Source organism: Ursus maritimus, unplaced genomic scaffold (genome assembly GCF_017311325.1).
Source record: "Ursus maritimus isolate PB19 unplaced genomic scaffold, ASM1731132v1 scaffold_8, whole genome shotgun sequence".
In the NCBI taxonomy this organism is placed as follows: domain Eukaryota; kingdom Metazoa; phylum Chordata; class Mammalia; order Carnivora; family Ursidae; genus Ursus; species Ursus maritimus.
In genome coordinates, this window is record NW_024426996.1 from 57876051 (window position 1) to 57891516 (window position 15466).

Sequence of the window (15466 nt, forward strand, 5' to 3'; positions counted from 1 at the left end):
GGCCAAAACACTAACCATGGGTTGGCGTGACTGGTGTAAATTTCTATTTTTAGAATTTTCTTCATTTGAGTTTGTAACATTTTAAACCCATGCCCATGTACGTATCATTTTCACAATAGCAATAATGCTACATTTATGAGCTGCAAGTGTTCCTGTTAGACTTCAGCCCAAACGAACCATGGCATAGAACAGAAGGCTGAGATCCGGGCTGTGATTCCACATAAACAAAGGAGCCAACAGTCCAAGAACAAAAGGGCTAATATAAATTACCTGGTTTTCAGGGTCTCAAACTATAGTTCTAACAAAGCTAAGACCGGTGCAAAGGGGCAGGGCGTGGGAGACATGAAACGCTACATGAAGTGTCAGCATATTCATACTAGACCTTGATTTGTTGGTGCTCCCGAGCAGGACACCGGGGCTTTCAGTTCCCTTATCTCTGAAATGAGGAGCCTGGGCTCCATTCTGATGCGCTAAGGAAACTGAGATCCCAAGAACACCTATTCATAACCCAGCCGGGCTTTACTGACACGAAAAAAGCCTTCTGAGTGTTGCAGGAAGCATGGCAGACAGAAATAAACTGAAATTATAGTGGAAAACAGTTAGCTCCACATAAAAAGTTAACTTGGTGAAACCACATCCTTTATAAAGGTTAAGAGGTTGAGGTCTTTAACAAATAAGACGCTCTTAGTGAGGGGAGATAACTTCCCTGTGTCGCCCTCGATAATAACGTTAATGACTTGATGAAAACAGCATCCAGACAGTCTAAAATGGTTAGGTTTCTACAGCATCGCTGAACTGAAGCAGACAGCGAAATTAGATTTCTAAAATATGCCTATTAAATGAAGGCATTAAGAAAACACACCCCAGAAGGAAAGTCACTGTAAAAGGTAACAAGGTTGCCATGAGATTCAAACAAAAGGGAAAAAGAAGTTGTGTTTTGACAGTGGGTTTGAAAAGGTTTCATTCAAACATCACCATTAAACTTGTTTTCTAATTTCAGAAAGTATTTCATTACCTCTCAGTTTCAACCTTCCCGTTGACTCACCACCACCACCACCGCTGTTCTTTGGTAATTGAAAAACCTGACAAAGTCGAGTCATTTGAAAATTAAAAAAAAAAAGCTTCCAATATTATTGTAAGTAAAGAGTTAGATACACAGTTTCACGGTCAAATATTGCAGGATTTTGTGTTTAGAATTTAAATCTAATTATCTTTCTTCCTAGAGGTAAAAATCTGGGTTTTGAGAGTCATTAAGCTCATATTTTCAGTAAGCCCCATATATATAAACCTCTGTTTAATCTTATTATATGAACAAATTATAGTCCTGGTTTACACTGGTTTAAAACATATAAATCAGAATATAGTGAGTACCTGTAAAATGACCTAAAATTCATTTCAGTTATTCTTTCTTAGGCATTAGCAGAATACATATACACATATGTGTCAAATTGCTATTTTATATTTTTTAAATACTAAAATGTGTTATCAACCTTATATTGGTATATGACAACTGCAGAATATGGATTCTGGCTTTAATATCTGACTTCTAAGCTTTAGTAACATCTTGTAATCTTGAATTATTTAAGAAGCTCCATGTTTAATCTGTATTTCTTCTTTACATAAATTCTCAGCCTAAAAAGGAAAGAGAATACATTCCATTATGAAAAGTTGCTTCGAGCAATATCCAGGATTAATACAACTCGTCTGCATCCATGGTGGGGGAAGAACTCTACTCTGTTAAGAAACAAAATGTAAATACTCCAAAGGATTACTACAAAAATGGTGACTTAGCACAAAATAGAAAAATAGAGCACTTTCAATCTTGCAAAATTACTTTCTTCTTTTTTTTTTTCTTTTTGTAATCTGTTAACATTTCTTGGCATAACCTCTCAGATGCACTAAATTTAGGTGAGAGAGTGAGAAACATTTTTTTTTAAACTAAGAAAGAACTCACTGTATTTTCTAAAAATGTCTAAAAATGGGTTCAAGCAAAAAAATCAAGAGGGTTAAGTTCTCACTTGGTCCTTCAATAAAATTACTTGTCACCGCGTTCAGCTGATGATCACCCAGACAGAGCCCCTTACATTAACAATGCCGAAGAGCCGACGTTTTACTGATGGCAATGGCAGTCCGGCAGATTAAAAGAGAATGTAGATTTAATCTCCCCGATGACTTGATGGCCTCAAATGAAGGATTCTCAAATTTCATGGTTCTGACCTATTCAGGGAGAATAAGTGGATAATAAATTACCTGTCCCCTAGCTCTGTAACAAGAAAAAGAGCCGGATTGGACTATCTCTGTGTTAACTCTCATGTATTACTAAGTTTACCAACATAACCTGCATGCCACAGAGCAAAAGATCATCCTATTTAACAGATTTCCAGAAATTAACTTGCACTGATATATGACCCTATCTGATGCCAATACAGGAAGGTGGGAGCAGCAGCATGCAGAGAAGCCAGATTTCAGGAGAGGCTCATTTGACTGGTGATTAAGGATAACCTCCAGTAAAAGGGATTTCTCATCAGGGAGGCAGAATGTGTTTGCTGCAAAGAGCAAAAGTGCCCACCGGCCAGCCAGACTGCTCGTCACAGCCACACCAAATGTGCGGGTCGCAGTCATGCTGGAGAGTCTGGCTAAAGAGACAATGGGTAACTGATGTGTTAGGAGAGGACCAGAGTGGAGAAACAGACACAGAGCCCAACCGTAAACGAAGAGGCGGCGGGTCTACCTTGATGCTTTGTTCTGAGCATGACAAATTAAACATCTTTCGAAAGCTTTAATGTATGTTGTGCTTTCCCTAACTCAGGCTGATTAAATTAGAATCTCCATTATCCAGCAATAGTGCTGCCTACGCATAGGCACCTCACCAACGTGCAGCTTCCTATCCTTGTCAGCAGACGCAGAAATAACACCACAGCAGATTTCGTGGACACTGAAAATTAGCAATGAGCCTTCTGGCTTCAGAAGGCAAATGCTCGAACTCCACCACTTGAGCAGAAGAAAAGAAACTTGAACCAAGGTAACAGCTAGATCACGATTTTGGGGAGTCCCTGACCTCCGAACCACAGAGCTCCTTATCAGAAAGGTATACATGATCGTATTTGTTTCGCCTGAAAACAGGTATAAAAATTACAAACATTACAGGGGCGCCTGGGTGGCTCAGTCGTTAAGTGTCTGCCTTTGGCTCAGGGCGTGATCCCGGGGTCCTGGGATCGAGCCCCACATTAGGCTCCTCCGCTGGGAGCCTGCTTCTTCCTCTCCCCCTCCCCCTGCTTGTGTTCCCTCTCTCGCTGGTTCTCTCTCAGTCAAATAAATAAATAAAATCTTAAAAAAAAATTACACACATTACAGAAAAGCAATTCTTTATTTCTTGAATGCTCCTTGAGTGTATTATCCCCCTCACCCACACACACACCTTCCCCGCCTCCCCTTCTACTTCTCCTGATTCCTTCCAACAGACTTTCATGGTAAATAAGAACTATAAAAACTCAGACTCCCGGGTGACATTCATAAAAAGCCTGCGTGGCTCCAGTGGCTTTGCTTTTGCTGCACCAATTTTAACCCGTTTCTTCACAGACCTTTCTGCGTCACCCCCAAGGACTATTTTCAAGGACTTTCTGTCTCTGGAACATTGTTTTATCTCTTAAGAGAGTGATAGGAAGATCAAACCAGAGAATTCTAAAAGTGGATAAGACTATTCAAAACCCTCGCTTATTTAAGTTGAATTCGGGCCCAGAGAGAATAGGTAACCACAAAATATTATACAGTTAGTGGGTGTTAAAGCTAGTGAGTGGTAATGCAGTTCCCTTGATTTCCAAATCAGTGCTTGGTATCTGGGGACATTTTTGGTTTTCATAACTACTAAGGGCTGGAGGGAGCAAAGTGCTCCTACTATCTAGGGCACTGTGTCCAGGGAGGCTCTTAAACATCCTATAAGCCCCACAAGAAAGAAATACACAGTCAGAAATGTTAATAGTGCCAAGACTGAGAAACCCTTAATCTGGACTAGGAGATGGGGAAATTGAGATTTTTTTTTTTAAGTTGTAATCAAGGTTAAATTATATCTTGAAATGTCAAAGCTAGCGTGTTAATAATGGTTTTCCTTTCAAATATCCATTCTCTGCCCAAATACACCATGAAATACAATATGTTTCCAATTCTGAATAGAACTGGTATTTACTATCATCACATTTCATTTACCTTGAAATGTTAATTGCGGTACAGCAGGGCTCCATGGTTGATTTAAATTTACATTTGCTTTTAAATTTGATTAATCTAGTCTCTTAGGAGTCCATTCTTCCACAGCTACTCAGAGGGAAAAAAGGCTTTTGAGTACACAATGATTTAGAAAAAAAAATCTTGGCTGATTTGGTTAGTTACACTTTTACATCTAAAGTGACTTCTAACTTTAAGTAGAAAAAAAAAAGAATGCTACTAGAGAGTAAAATTTATCATCATTTACACTGGACATCCGTCCTGAATATCTTAGGCATGCTGTGACATAGTAACAAATCCAAGAGAAAATATAGTTTCAACGTACTTTCCATATTTCAGAAAATATGCCACCTCTTTCGAGTATCCATGTTTGATTAAAAAACAAATATAAATATGTAAAATTTGAACTAGTCCTCTTAGGGGCCAGTATGGTGGCTTACATGGCACCCTTTCGTGTATCTAGTTTCTTTTTTTTTTTTTTTTAAGATTTTTTTTTACTTATTTATTCGACAGAGATAGAGACAGCCAGCAAGAGAGGGAACACAAGCAGGGGGAGTGGGAGAGGAAGAAGCAGTCCCATAGCGGAGGAGCCTGATGTGGGACTCGATCCCACAACGCTGGGATCACGCCCTGAGCTGAAGGCAGACGCCCAACCACTGTGCCACCCAGGCGCCCCTCGTGTATCTAGTTTCTGACTCAGTTTCCAAATATGCCTTCTGGGACTCTGAGATTAGATACTGCTGAATGTGGGTCAGATGCCTACGGTAAGAAGGCTCTTGTGGCCATACCTAGAAGAGGTAGTCATGATAAATGGAAGCCATATATCATGTCTTACATACCTAATACTCACAGGCACTCTCCTAGACATTTTATTTCTAACCCAGAAATGGCAAATACCGGCAGGCACCCTCCCCTTCTCATATCAAGGCACATCTTCATAATAAATAACATCAATCTTCCAATAATATGGATCCATCATAAAGTCTTTCTCAACACAGCACTCCAGGAAGCCATTATGAATCAATCCCTAAGAAACAACAGGTTGAATGAAACCCATTTGCCATCCCTGATAAACATTAAGAACATAAATAAGGAACACTTTGCTGTTCAGTAAGGCTGAATCAACATTCTTGAACAGATTTTTTTTTCCTGAGATTGGTAGACCTGAGTTTAAACTCTGGTTCTGACAGTTCCATATTAATTTCTATGAATTGCTTCACCTTAGCCTCCCAACCCAGGCTAGAGTAACTGGGATTCTCCGTGAGGAAGGTATAGGAATTTGGAGGGCACATTATTAAGTAAGGGTTACATGTGCAAAGTTTTAAAATCCTTCCTCCTTTAGGGATTTTTTTTCAGAAGGATTATTATGATTCAATAAAGACCATCAAGTGGTGCTGTTTGATTTGATCACCAAGAGGGTTTCTACTCTACCAATGTGTTGGTTAACATATTCATAACTTGAGACTCCTTCAAGGAGTCTCAAGAGATTAGGATTCTGGCTGATTAGATAAAGTAATATTACTGAGGGACAGATTCTCCTCCAACATATCCGAAGCCCTTAGTAGCTTGGGCTACTGCCTGGGGTCTGGAATAATTATTTTCCCCGTCCCCTACCCCTCCAGCAACCCCCACACCCATGCCTTTAGCTCCCCTGACTTTGACACAATTGCTAAATTGCCTAGTACATGAATCTGCATATATCTACATATAAACAAATAGCCTTAATTGAATCTGCTAGGACTCTACAACTTGGTAACTCATGTATTTTGTCCCAGCCTCTTAAATATAAAACATTAAACTGGCACAAAGACACTCAGCTCCCTAGCCAGAAATAGAGATGCTTGCATCACAACCCTTTTTAGATGGGCAAACACTATTCTTAGGTGTTCCGTCGAAGTAAACAACATAAAATAGCAGAGTATAAATGGCAGTTTCTGCCTATTTTATCTACTTTCCTTATTTCATTTACTTTCCATCACAAATCTCTTTTCCTAGGTTATAACTTAGGTTTTCTTTGAGGGAAAAACACTAAATTTCATTACTTTTATGTAGACATAACACGTAAGCTGATTTTTATGTGTATACGTGTGTTAGTTTTCAGGAGTAAACTATTGTAATTTACCATTTCTATCTAAATATCTCTCTGTAGTGAGGTAGGTGACACCAGGGGCCATCAGATTTATCATCTCAACAACACACTCTGAAGACAAATTAATGATATTCTGCTATGACCTGAATGTCTGTGTCTCCCTCAAAATTCACCTGGTGGAATCCTAATGCCCATGGTGATGGTGTTAGAAAGTAGAGCTTTTAGGAAGTAATTAGGGTCTGGGGTGGCACCTTCATGAATGGAATTCCTGGTCTTATAAAAGAGACCCCACAGAGCTTCCTCACCCCTTCTACCATGGCAGGATACAATGAGGAATCTCTGAACCAGAAGAAGGTCCCCATCGAACCATGCTGGCACCATGATCTCAGACTTGCAGCCTCCAGGACTGCAAGAAATAAACCTCTGTTGTTTATAAGCTACCCATTCTGTGGCATTTTCTTACATAGCAGCCTGAACAGACTATGACATTGTCATTACTTATAGAAAACTGTACCCCACTCAGTGTCCTAAGCTGGAGAAAAGGTAGAAGATAGTTCTACTAGTGCTATTTCTAAAATGCTTCTTTCACATGCATGATTTTGTTTTAGCCATACAACTATCTTTATCTCAATGGCACAGCTGAGGCCAACTGGAACTTAGAGGTATTAAATAATTTGACCAATCGTTTAGTCTTTTATCATTTACCTTCAGGTAAGATGAATCCCATTTGCCCTTCCTGCTAAAGGCAGAAAATCATGAACATTCTTCTGGCCAGTTATGTTAAATAAACATTCTGAATCAGAGAATGTCTTACGTACTGTGTGTAAAAAATAAATTTTTAGAGCTAGGTAAACCTGTGTTTTAATTCTGACTCTATGACTTAAACTATAACTTTTCTCAAGGTCAAATATTTAGTAATTAGAAGAACTCATTTCCAAACGAGGTGAATCTCATCCCAGGTCCAAACTTATTCCATTATACCATATTATGCCTTCAAAGACCTCCCTCCAATGACATAATTTTTTTTTAATAACTTGTGTGGTACTTCAACATAAACACACACATGTACACACACACACACAGACACACACGCACACACATACTTTCTCAGGCTCAGAACTGAAGGAGAGTTACAAGGTCATGAAGAACACATTCTTCATCCTAAACAAGACTACACATTCCAAAAGCACTCTTAAAGAATTCTTTCCCTTTTAAGAAAGAATTTCCAGGGAAGTCCCTTGGTTTCCTTCAGTTTCTTCATCAGTTACAACAAGAGATAAACCAAAAGGAGAGACCAGAAATACACAATATTTCTCCTGAGCAGGCAGCTGGGAGAATTCAGAATGCCAAGGAAAGGAAGCATGGTATCTGAAGCACAGTGGCAGGAGACACTGGGATCAAACCAAGATGGCCTCATGGAGCCCACACAGAATTACCAGGTGGACAGTCAATCAAGAAGGCAAAGTCTACATGCTGCAAGTAAGAAGGCAGTGGACATGAGGTTCGTGTAGTGTCTGGTGGTGAGTACTACAGGGTACTACCCTGCTATAGGCTCCCAGGCTCTTTGGAGCTTAGAAAGAGAAAAGTCATGCATCAAAAATACATATCAAAGCTAACAACCCAGTTAAACAACTGGATACAAAGCAAGGATGCAGAGCTAGAAAGTGTAAAGAGTTAGAAATGCTAGCAATAAAATAAAACAAAAAAAACCTGATTTTTTGACCTGACTCTGAATGGAGTCAGGACAAATCACTTAGGCTCTCTGAATCTCAGTTTTCTCAAATATAATATGAGATAAGAGTAAATTATCCCCAAAGCTATTTTTTAGCACAACTCTTCTATGGCTTCATCAGAGGAGTGAGGAAAAGAACAGTTATTAAAATTGAAGGTAGATTGAAGGGAAAATCAGTATCAAAGCAGACTGAATGCTTAGCCACCAAGTTGAAGTTTAAAAGTCCATTCCCATTTCTTCCATGAAGACTGAGCATAGACATCAAGAGATGGTAAAACTGTGCCCTCCAACACAAATAATATGTATATGCATCTTGAATACCTTCTCAGTTGAGTATTCACAAAAAAGTGTAACTTACTTGTGTTTGTAATAATCCAGGATTACATAAGATGAGATCATAGCTGGCATCTATGGAAAAAGATAGTTGGAAACTGTATGCAGACAAGGTGCGAAGAAAATAAAGGACCTGGAAGAGAAGGAGCAAACCAAAGGAAGCAGAGGAGACTGGTTCTTTCACACAGTAAGAAAGATCATGCTACAGGCAGCATAATATTGGAGACAAGATGAGGAACCCTATAAAATTTTAGCTTTCTAGACAACAATTCTGATCTAAAGCTACAAAGTACAGACCTAGGTCCCAAACTAACACAGACACATCTGTGCTCACAGAGAATGGAGAACCTATTCTGCCTTGGCTTCAGAAATTACAAGTTAAAGAAGAAATAGCAGGAAAGAACAGTGACCTCAGGTGGTTCGGGGCTTGAAGAGGAAGAGCCCAGTGTGGAAGGGTATGGTTAGTGGAAGAACATTATCAGTGCTTTGAATTTAGTAAATTAGAGCTCTCGGAACAATCAGCAGGGTTATATTTTACACACAAGGGAAATGAAACAAAAAAGGTAAAATAAGTTAATAAAATTATGTAGCCAATTAATTTTGAATAAGCAGAAGTTATACATCTTAAAACTAATCTAATTCACATCCGCACGTGAGCGTGCACACACATACACACACACACACATATTGCAGTCTAAGTCTGTCTCTACCATTAATAAAAACAGTATCCTTTAAATTGCTGAAAATCTGTCCTGTGATACCTTTGGCAGTCAGAGGGAAGGCTGAAAGTCACGTGAAATGGAAAAAAAGCCCTGAAATATCAGAGTCGACTCGTATTGAGAATCAGGAAACCCATGTTGTGATCTGACAGCTGGTATACCATTACCTGCGTGATCTGGAGGAAATCACCTCACCTTTAAAATAAGGAAGTCGAACTGACATGATTTTTCATTACAAGAGCCTATGATTTCCCCAAGCATGGTGTTTGGAGGGTCAGTCCTCTCTGGTACACGAGCACATGACTGCCAAAAGGCCAAGTTTCATCTAATGGTTTTCCAGGTGCCCCTTTGAGCTATAAAAATATAGACCTTCCCGTGCCCTTTTTCCCCACCCACAAACTACAAATAAATGAATGATTTTAGTTTAAAGGGAATGTTCGGGGCCAGGAAGTGCTATTAACGATGCACAAGAATGTTTCCTTGGCTTCATTTTTAAATCTATGAAGACCCTAACGTGATTTCTCGAGAGGATTCAACCTCAGTAGTGTGCTTTTCCATCTCATTAATAGTAATAAGAAGAGGTCTTGAGGAAGGAAAATAGTATTTCCAAAGCCCAACGGTGAGGGCCAGTCTATCGCCTAGCTGGGCTACCACAATTTTAGTTGCATATTTAGGTCATTGGCTGTAACGGTGGATGAGCTGTTACCATGAAACACCCCACAATCATTAAAGAAAATGTTAGAAGGAGAGGGAAGTTGTAAATGGAAATGTTAAGAGATTCTTAACTGTGCTGTCTTAAATGCTACTGTTGGAATACAAACTGAACTTTAAGCATGATTTAACAGAACTATGAAAAGAAAGACCTCTAAACCCCCGCGCTTATTTTCAATTGTACTGAAAGCTAGCAGTGTTGTGTTTATGCCAGACTAATTTAGTCAAGAGTAAAAGTATTCATTTAGGCACACAGCCCTCGCTGCATCTGTCCTCATCTGAAAAGAAGAATAACTAAATAAAAAAAGGAAGGAATGCTTTTTGTTACAGAAATCTTTAAAAATGCGCAAAAATCACCATTTAGTAGGCCCGCACTGTGATAAATGCACATTAAAAACATCAATTTGCAGAGAATTACCTGATGATATATTTACCTTTACCATTTTTGTTTTCCAATTTGGATCGCATAGTTGTTGATATAGAATACTTCAAATTTTAAAATGTTTTTAAAGTTGCTGCCTGGGCAAAGGTTTAGCTCCCTGCAAAGTTTTATGTTCTGCGGAAGATTTCAGACTTGCCACAGCTACACGCACCGAAACTATTTTAGAAGGCAGCTGATGAGAAGAAGGTACATGAGTGCACAACTGTGGAAGTGTGTGTGTATATAGCATAGGTAAATAATCCATCTATGTCCAACTGATTGGATGTCTACTTTATGGGACTGAAATTAGTATTGCTCATTAGAGACTGAGCAGGCATTATGTCAAGGCAATTCATTAAATATATATTAATAATAGCAAAATGGAAACAGGTTTGCATTTTTCTCTTGAAAATTATTTTAAAGTCATGCACTACCTTTATTGGTGTCAGCTTCAAATTTCAAGTTCATATTGATACAGCACTACATTTAAAGATGCAGTAATAGAAATAAGAGCAAAGGAATAAAGGAAAGACGCGAGACAGAAAAGAGTAAGAAGATAGGATAAAAATTCAAAAACTCTGCAAAATACATAATGTAATTCTCAAAGGGGAAATAAAATCATACTGTAGTTTATAAAACTCCTTTGCATTATTAAAACCCACTATAACGTTAATTTAGAATTATGATTTTTAGCAAATGTTAGCTAATAATTTCTATCATTCTTTTAAAAAAAGGTTTAGTAAACCATCTATCTTATATATGGAAAAATTCCGAGTTCACTTGGTTGGCTAAAGAAATGACAATTTAACAGTATACTCTTCACATTCGCATTGTGCCTTTGTCTATGTGAAGGCAAACAAATATTTTGGCAAGTCATACATTAATGCATGTGAGTGTGGGCAACAGTACTTTCACAGGACAGCTGGATGAGTCCTATAAAGACTTTTCAGCCAAATGTTTATTCTAAAGCCTTCTGGTGTGAAGCACAAGGGGAGGCCTGCAGCAAAAGCTTGAGTCAGCCCCTAATACAGGGAGCTAAAACTACTAATAAGGAGTTCTCAGTTGTGTATGTTCTTTGAGCAAGAGGCTGCAAATGTGCACCCAAATTTGTCAATTTACCACGTGTAAAAGAGAGGGAAAAAGCACATAATCTCAACAGTAGCATTATAACCAGTTTTGTTTTTGTTTTGTTTTTAAGGTAAATTCTACGCCCATCATGGGGCTTGAACTCACGACCCCAAGTTCAAGAGGTGGCATACTCCACCGACTGAGGCAGCCAGGCACCCTTGAGTCATTATAAATTATGAACAAAGTCAAAGAATTTCCTTTTTATCTCTGTGCTCTTGTTCTTTCAAAACCTGATTTCTACACCAAGAACTGGAAGGCCAAATACACGTACACACATATACACACCACATATTTGGAACCACAATAAAATGGAGTTGTGTACATTTACCTTACAAACAATGGTTCTTAACAGAAGGCAATTTCCCCTCAGGTGACATGGGGCAATGTCAGGAGATATTTTTGATTTTCACAATGTGGGTGGCACTATTGACATCTCATAAATAGATGCCAAGGGTGCTGCGAGCACCCTACGATACACAGGTCAGCCACTTACAAGCAACAGAATTCTCTGGTCCAAAATGTCAACAGCGCCCAGTAAATATATTCAGGTGTGAGGTGTCACTACTAAAGTAAAAATTTAGTGTGCTGATAAATCTGCCAATTTAACTATCATTTAAAAGATAATTTCAAAATGAGAGTAAAATTTTGAATATACAGCATTTTTATTTTTTTATTTTTTAATAATAATATTTTTTTATTATATTATGTTAGTCACCATACAGTACATCCCTAGTTTTTGATATAAAGTTCCATGATTCATTACTTGCGCGTAACACCCAGTGCACCATGCAATACGTGCCCTCCTTAATACCTATCACCAGCCTATCCCATTCCTCCACCCCCCTCCTCTCTGAAGCCCTCAGTTTGTTTCCCAGAGTCCATAGTCTGTCATGGTTCATTCCCCTTTCTGTTTACCCCCCCCTTTCTTCTTCCCTTTCTTCTCCTACCGATCTTCCTACTTCTTATGTTCCATAAATGAGTGAAACCATATGATAATTGTCTTTCTAACCCACAGTGTTGAGTCAATCAATTTCAGTGTTGAGTCAATGTCTACTTTTACAGTGTTCAGAAAGAAGAGATGGGAAATCACTCCTTCCACTTAACTTTACACAGACCTGTTTTTTTTTTCCTTTTTAAAAAAATGGATTTTATTCTTTTTAGAGTGGTATTGAGTTCACTGAAAAATGGAGCAGAAAGTGTGAGATTTCCAAGTACCTCTTGCCCCGCTATCAACAACCTTCCCAAGAGAGTCGATTTGTTATAATCAATGATCCCACATCAACACATTATCACCTGAAGTCCATAGTTTATCTTAGGGTTCCCCTTGATGTCACACATTCTATGGATTTTGACAGATTTATAATGGCAAGGATCCACCATTAAAGTATCACACAATAGTTAAACTGCCCTAAAATCCTCTCTGCTCTGTTTACACATAATTTTTCCTTTTGAATGCACAGACTTATGTTTTAAGTTTTAAACACACCACAACCTAAGTGGTGTAATTCCATAATAAATTCATATATTAATTAGATGTATCATGAGGTTGGAATAGTTTTACTAAAAGAACGAAAACTTTAACTCCATAAATGATAACAAATTGATAAATATGAAAAAAGTATCCTGCAAATTTCCCAAGTTACACGTCTGTGTCAACATAAACACCTCACACTAACTTCCACAGTGAACGTGAGAGACAATATTTCCATCAAATGCAGCATCTGAAAAGGCTTAACCTCCTGTTAAAAGAACCGATATGCATTTAATGTGTTTCACCTTTTGAGACCAATGTGTAATAAAACCCTCAAATTAAGTAGATTGCATTTTAGCTTAGATAAACTAATAGCACAATTAGAGCACCACATAATTCACCATTACTGCTCCAAGGGAAATCACTTAAGTATTTAAGCTCTTTAGAAGGACTTCTCTGATAAAGTAATGACTATCTACAAAATTCTCCCAAAGATTAGTAGTTTCCGTGCCTGTGGTGGCTGAAAAGAAGGAGAGGGGGGCACTTCTCATTCTAAGAGGCACTTTTAGTGGCCAAAGAGTACAAGATTTTTTAAGGACACCTGCTCTGCTTCCAACCTCCATACAGAGGTGGCTTGGCTAGTCCCATCTGATTTTAACCATGTGCAGCGCAACTGGAATGACTCAGTCTTGTTATTATTGGATGTATTAATTTTCTCTTTTTTCAATGTTTCCCATCATTATCTTATTTCATAATATGCATATTGAAGTATGCTCAAAATCTTTTTGAAACAAAGGATATTTTGGATAGATCAATAGATACATAGACAGACACACATATTTAGATAATGTGAATTATATGAATATTTGATTTGGGGGGAAAATCTTACAACTATATGTTTCCAGAACTTCTTCCCAGTGAGGCTCAAAAAAGTTAGGAAAGGCCAAGTATGAAATACAAAGTAGGCACTGAAAATCCATGGAAGTCAATATATACCTACAGTCCACAGAGTTCATAGATGATTGATTAAGATGTAACTATTTTAAAGCTTATTTTTCTGATAATTGTAGCTAACTACGTAAGAAAAAAATTAACCTGCTTATTATACTTTTTAATTACTCCCACAGTGGCAATTTTGCAATGATAAGTTGAGTTTTTTTATTTTCATCTTTTGGTAACACTACAAGACTCTGGAAAACTACACAAATTATTAATTTGTCCAGGTGCCTGTTGGCTTAGTCAGTGGAGCATGCTACTCTTGATCTCAGGGTGGTGAGTTCAAGCCCCATGCTGGGCATGGAGCCTACTTAAAAAAATATATTAGTTTTTCAGATCATATTGCCCATGCTTAATTTATATGTATTTATTTGGTAAGAGGTAACAAACAAGTCCACATACTACACCCAAGAATCTAGTGCTTGGGAGCCATCCACAATGTGGACTCAAAATGAGCCACGTAAGTAAATAAACTGATTTTCCCAACTTTCCAGCTAAGAAAATTCCTAGACATTGAAGACAAGAGAACCATACAGTGCAGTAATTTTTAATAGGAAATAGAATTTGGTTGTCGAGGTCATTTATTTGCTTCTGGACACCATGACTTCTTTCACCACAGAGACCTGCAAGAAAATCATCGGTGTGAACTTCTGCCTGAGGTTTTCAAAGAATTTTAAATGCCTAAGCACAGAGAAGTATTTTTGCCACGAGAAGAAAGTTCAGTTCATGTAAACTTATTTAAATAGATTTTTGTCCTGGGAAGAAGAAGCTATTCTAATCTTGATGAAAAGGTAAATTGCAATCTCAGCCCAAATGCACCCCAAATCTCTAAAGAACAAAATCCAGGTGGCTGCAGGGGCCAGCTTGTTCTTTAGATTATATATTAAAATTAGCTCCGATAGCTAATTTGTTTGCTTGCTTCACGTTTAACAGAACACACACTAAGAAAGGTGAAGACAGAAATCAGAAAATGCGACAGTCTTTGAAAATAACTGCTATCTCCTCAACTGAAAAAAATTGTCTATTTTAAGTGCCAGATCTCCCCCTCCCCCGCAAAAAAAATGGAAGGTACATTAAAAAGGTGAATGTCCAAGAAAAGGAGAGGTAGGAATAAGATAATATATAGCTCAGCTGACATTTAAAAACTGTTCCCTATCTATGTTTCAGTTCTTTAAAAATAGTGTTCACTTATTCAATAAACATTGAGACACTACCTTATGCCAGTAGTTGTAATTGCTGGGGCTACAGCATTGAATGAGACAGACACTATGTCTTCTCTCGTGGAAGGATAAGCAGGGGTTGGTAGGTAATAAGTGTATAAATAAGCAAATATTAGGAAACAGTAAGTACTAAGAAAAAAATAAAACAGTAATTATTGCAGGTACACTACTCAGTGTGCTTCGTGCTGCCATGGTTCTCCTAATTCTTCCTCTGTAGACCCTTCAAGGTGGTCTGCTACATCACCAATCACATTGTGTCCCATTCCTGCTACAATTTTTCCATTGCCTCCTACAGAACTTAAACTAATACCTATGGTATTCCAGATTCTTTATAAACTGCCTTTCCTGCCTGTTCCCCTTCCAACCCCACCTCCCATACAAAGTGTACCATGTCACATTGTATAGAACTTCATTCATTCATTCATTCA

At 38.1% G+C, this 15466-nt stretch overlaps 1 protein-coding gene and 1 pseudogene across 1 annotated transcript in view; one reads left to right on the forward strand and one right to left on the reverse strand.

The window, feature by feature from the left end:
• Positions 1-15466, reverse strand: part of PCDH7 (protocadherin 7) — a 403732-nt gene that overhangs the window by 275560 nt on the left and 112706 nt on the right. The window lies entirely within an intron of this gene.
• The window catches only part of LOC103658442, a 39253-nt pseudogene continuing 31455 nt past the window's right edge, over positions 7669-15466 (forward strand).